The sequence below is a fragment of the Octopus bimaculoides genome, chromosome 22 (assembly GCF_001194135.2).
Source record: "Octopus bimaculoides isolate UCB-OBI-ISO-001 chromosome 22, ASM119413v2, whole genome shotgun sequence".
Lineage (NCBI taxonomy): Eukaryota > Metazoa > Mollusca > Cephalopoda > Octopoda > Octopodidae > Octopus > Octopus bimaculoides.
The window spans coordinates 17,215,475-17,221,458 of NC_069002.1; the positions used below are offsets into that span (position 1 = coordinate 17,215,475).

The window sequence follows — 5,984 nt, forward strand, 5'->3', positions numbered from 1 at the left end:
TATATATATATATATATATATATATATACAGGTGTATAGATTTGATTCAGTCAGGATTTCTCTGTAGTTACATAACAACATGTATATACATATATAATCATGTGGATAGATTGTACCGGATTCCATGTTATCAGTAGCACTCACACGATACTTCACATGGCTCAGTGGTTAGAGCGTCAGGCTCACAATCACGAGGTAGTGAGTTCGATTCCTGGCCAGGCTGTGTGTTGTGTTCTTGAGCAAGACTATTTCACTTTGCTCAGTTCACTCAGCTGTAGAAATGAATTGCAACATCACTGGTGCCAAGCTGTCTCAGCCTTTACCTTTCCCTTGGATAACATTGGTGGTGTGGAGAGGGAAGGCTGGTATGCATGGGTGACTGCTGGTCTTCCATAAACTACCTTGCCTGGACTTGTGCCTCGGGAAGGAACTTTCTGGGTGCTATCCCATGGTCATCCATGATCAGAGTGGGTTTTTACTCTTTACCCATGCCTGACATATACACACATACCTACTTTCAAAATTTTGTTCAGATTTAAATGCTGTGAACTCCTGAGGTAATGATTCCGTCCAAAAAAAAAAAATTTCCAAATCTCGTTTTTTTAATAAAATTTTGACCATACCCCTTCCTTTCATCATTTTGAAAATTAAACAGTTTTTTTTTTTTTTATAAGGTGAAAAAGTTGGCAATACAATTCAAGAAAATTTTATATTTTTAATTTCAAAATAGTTTTTGAAATTGAAAATCAGAAAATTACACACAATTTCCCACACCCATGTGGCACAAGGCAAACAACAGCTTTTATTTTGTGAGACAAGAAGTAACCAATTTCTCTTTCCGCTGCTCCAGCCCAAGAAGTGTGGAATGTAATGTTAAAGCATTTGTCAGTTTTGTAGTTTGCCACTGCAATTGCAGGTTACTTCTTCCATTAGATTTGGCACTATCCTACAATAGTTAATTGTCCCGAGATAAGAATAATAATGATCTGCCTTGCCACTCTCTACATATTTGTAGCAGATATATTTTACCACTTAGTCAGTGAGAAAGGGCAGCATCCATGACAGCCTCCATAACTGATGGGAGTAAATTATCCTCAAATCAGAAATCTGGCCTGAAAACTTGCAATACAGTGAACTTTGTTAAAGGCACTTAAAGACCAGGTGGTGGTGTTAAACTGGGAAGCAGGTTAAGTGTACTACCCAAGAACTTGGAACACAAGAGAAGGAACCGATACCACAAGGCATTTTGTCTGACACCCTAATGATTCTGCCAAGCCAGCATCTTATATTGGTCCCTTACTTTATTGATCCCTAAATGATAAGAAGTAAAGTTGCTTTCAGTGGGATTTGAACTCAGAGCTCAAGGCACCAGAGGAAATAATTCAAGGCATTTTGCCCTATACTCAAAAAACATGCATGTTACAACTTATGAGATGATATCCTAATACTTTTTGTGCATTGCTTGTTTGTTGCTTTTTTTATTTTTTTCATAAAGTTATCTTGCCTGAAGAGAAAGAACAGAGCCCATGACCTTGCAGTCACAAACTGATGACATTCAACTTGGATTTCTGTAGGGTAAACATGGTACATGGAAAGAGTTAAATATGGTTTATAAATCTGGGGAGGAAATGGTGGACAACAGGCTTTTGGGTTTAAGTGGAGGTGAGACACAGTAGGAGAGAGGAGAATAGGTCATTATTGGTGTTATTTTTTAGCTTCAGGTCAATATTAACTGACCAGGCATATGATCAAAGGTAGATTTGGTTGTTATTTCCAACAGGCTGAGCAACAACCTGTTTTAACTCAAGATTATATATAACCCAAGTGAGGTATGTAGAGTCAAGTTTACTGTTCAAATACAAACAAAATGCTTGTGAATTTGAACCCAAGGTTTTTAAACTGATATTTTAATAACCATGTCTATAAGAGAAAGGAGATAAAATGTCATGATGCTCATACCATTTGCAAGGACATTTACAACATTCAGGAATTCCTTACTCGAGCTTTCAACTGATGGAGTCATAGGAAGAACTGTCATGAAATACAGATTGTCTGAGGCATTTTAAACCTGGCAGAATCCATTCTCTCAGGCCCAAACACAGCTAAGAGAGAGAGCAAGAGAAAATAATTATTATTTTGAATTTTGGCATAAGGTCTGCAGTTTTGTGGAGAGAGAACAAGTTGATTATATCAACCTCAGTATTTGACTGGTACTTTATTCAATCAATACTGAAAGGATGAAAGCAAAGTCAACTTCAGTGGAATTTGAACTCAGGATGTAAAAACGCTGAAAGAAATACCATGAAGCATTTTCACCCAGTCCTCAAACAATTCCAACAGCTTTCTACTAAAGGCACAAGGCCTGAAGCTTTTTTGGGAGGTGGGGGGACCAGTTGATTACATTGACCCCAGTGTTTCACCAGTACTTAATTTATTGACCCCGAAAGGATGAAAGGCAAAATTTGAACTCGGACAGACAAAACGTCTCTAAACATTTTGCCCAGCATGCTAACGATTCTGCCAGCTCAACACCTTGATAATGATAATAATAATAATAATAATAATAATAATCCTTTCTATTAAAGGCACAAGGCCTGAAATATGGAGGAGGAGACTAGTCAATTACATCAACCCCAGTGTTTTACTGGTACTTAATCTATCAACCCCGAAAGGATGAAAGGCAAAGTTGACCTCGGAGGAATTTGAACTCAGAATGCACAGGCTGATGAAATGCTGCTCAGCATTTTGCCCAGTGTGCTAACGATTCAGCCACCTTGACAATAATAATAACAATTCTTTCTACTGAAGGCATAAGGCCTTGAAATTTTAGGGGAGGCTCTAGTCGATTACATCAACCCCAGTGTTTCACTGGTACTTAATTTATTGACTCTAAAAGAATGAAAGGCAAAGTCCACCTTGGCAGAATTTGAACCCAGAACATAGCAATGGGCAAAATGCCGCTAAGCATTTCATCCAGTGTGTTAGTGATTCTGCCAGCTCGCCACCTTAATAATAATAATAATAATGTACAAGACCTGCAATTTTTACAGGAGTAGGTAAGCCAATTCCATTGGCTCAGTATTTGACTGCTATTTATATTACTAACACCAAAAGGATGAAAGGCGCAGTTGACCTTGGTGGAATTCAATGTAAAGAGTTGGAAGAAATGTCACTAAGAATATTTTCCAATGTTCTAATGATTCTGCCAACACACCTTGCAACATCAGCAGTCCCTGTATTGAACTGTATGTTTTTGATTCAAAAAGATGACAGACTAAGTTAACCTTTATAAGATTTGAACTTAGATCTCAGAGATTAGGAATGACTACCACAAAGCATTTTGTTTCATACTCTAATGTCTCTGTCATCACACTACCAACATAAAAAGAGTTGGAATGGCTTGACCTAACAAGTATAATTGATTCACCAAAGAATTTTATCTTTTACTTTATGTTGTTTACCACATAGAGTAGCTTAAAACAATTAATGCCAGACATTGTAGACGGAATTGCTGTCGACTGAATGAAATAGGGTAAGTACAATGAAAAATGTGATGAAAGATTGTAAATAGATAATACCCAAGAGGATTGCTTCACAGCAATGATTAACTGCAATATTAATGATGATAATCTTTGCTTTATTCATAATAATAATAATTTTTGTGCATTAGCACAAAGTCTGGAATATCTTTAAGGAGAGCACAGTCATTTGAATATGCTCTAGTATAGTTACAATGACAACAGTAATGATTAACCTTTAGCACACTGTAGTGCATCATGTCATCATATGAGTTTTCTCCCCACTCAAATCAAAACAATGTGCCTGAAGCTACAGGGGAGAAAACTCACACAGTGTCATGATGTGCCTAAGCATGCTGAAGGTTAATTTCGCTATGGAATTAGTGAAGGGCTGGTGACACAAAATAGTGATCCCATTGAAATGTAGGCCAATGCTTGGGCAGTTCAACCAATTACAACTCTGTTTCTCACATTCGTCAAAGCATTGGACAGCCCAGAGCTATAGTCCTGGACTGTCTAATACCTTCATGAGTGCAGTTGGTACATGGAAACTCTGTAGAAGCCTGGCATATGTATGTCATTATTCAGTTTATTTCAAGATTTCTTGCCAATAGAGAAAGAACCGGTTTGTAACCTAGATCCAAGGCTCCTTCATTGGAATTTCAACATCAACAACAGGATTTTTTGTTTGTATATATGTATGTATGTATTATGTATGTATGTATGTATGTATGTATGTATGTATGTATGTATTCTCATGCATCTAGTTGCATATCTAGACATGCTCATGTATATTTTAATGATAAACTTCTGGAAAGTTTTACAGATTTTTACAGTTCCTGTGTTGGATTGGATCTGTAGTCTTTGAATTAACTTTCTCCTTTCTGGTTTTGAGAAGCCTAATTTCTCAAAATTGGTATTTAGGCAGTGTATTGCATATCCCAGGGTCCCAATAATTACAGGTATAAACCTGAACTTGTAATCTGTATGTACGTACATACGTATGTATGTATGTATGTATGTATGTATGTATGTATGTTTCGATTCCCAAACCGGACGTTGTGAGTGTTTATTGAGCGAAAACACCTAAAGCTCCACGAGGCTCCGGCAGGGGATGGTGGCGAACCCTGCTGTACTCTTCCACCACAACTTTCCTCACTCTTTCTTCCTCTTTCTGTTGTACCTGTATTTCAAAGGGGCCAGCCTTGTCACACTGTCACGCTTAATCTCCGTGAGAGCTACGTTAAGGGTACACTTGTCTGTGGAGTGCTCAGCCACTTGCACATTAATTTCACAAGCAGGCTGTTCTGTTGATCGGATCAACTGGTACCCTCGTCGTCATAAGCGACGGAGTGCCAACAATGTATGTATGTATGTATGTATGTATGTCACTTCTATTTTTAATTATTTAAATTCTTCCCCTGAAAAAGGAGCTGCTTTGTAACGAAGATACAAAGCTCTATCTTTGGAATGTAGCTAACGAAATCAATGTCACATTTTAAACCTGAGAAAAATCTTGCGTAGTTTTACTGTTCCGCTTACAGATTGTATTTATAATGTGTGAATCAGTTGGTTGATTTCTTTTTCTGAAAACCCAAGCTTATCCAGATGTTAGACATTTACTTACAAAACCAAGGGCTCCAATTATTATTGGTATGAATGTAAATTTGTAACCTGGATATAGAAGTTGGAGGTTTCGAAGCATTTGCTCATAGTTATTTTCTTTCTCTTTGATTTTCAAAGAGATATTTATGTCAGCAGGACAGCTTACCTGTATGATGTATGTATGTATGTATATATGTGTGTGGGTGTGGGTGTCTTTGTTTTCGTGTTTATCCACACCTTCACAACTTGACAACCTTTTAACTTTGCATTTTGACAAAAACAGACTGACAGAGTTTAAATCCAGTTCAGTTTGATTTTTACTTTTAATCCCTCTGGGATCAATAAAATAAATACCTGTAATACACCAGTGTTGATTTAATTCACTACAACCCTGTCCTGACATTTATGGCCATGTGCCAATGCTACAAATCAATATTTTATCACTTTGTTCTGTGTTGTTATTTTATTTTTATTTTATTTATTTTATTTATTTTTTTTTTCACAAATAGACATGACGAGTTTCTACTGAAAAGTAAAGCATGAAAGGTGAGGGTGAGTGCAATCTGATTTTCTGCCAAATCATTTAACACAATTATTCAACAAATTTTATTTTAGTTTATGTTTATTATTTTTATTTGTTATTATCATTATTTTCTCTGTGTGTTTGATCAACAAAGTGCAGACTTCCAGTTGAATAAAAAGATGGTTATGTAGTGTTTTAGATAATGAAAGCTGGGTGTTAAAAACAAAGGTTAGTAAGTTCAAGGTCTTAACTGGAGTTTATATATATATATATATATATATATATATTTACACACACACACACACATATATATATATATATATATATATGTATATATA

At 36.3% G+C, this 5,984-nt stretch overlaps 1 long non-coding RNA gene across 1 annotated transcript in view; it reads left to right on the forward strand.

Annotated features, from left to right (window-relative positions):
• The window catches only part of LOC128250554 (uncharacterized), a 31,017-nt gene that overhangs the window by 5,763 nt on the left and 19,270 nt on the right, over positions 1 to 5,984 (forward strand). The window contains exon 2 of the long non-coding RNA XR_008266587.1: positions 5,633 to 5,675. This is a non-coding gene — a long non-coding RNA (uncharacterized LOC128250554). The remainder of the gene's footprint in view (positions 1 to 5,632; positions 5,676 to 5,984) is intronic.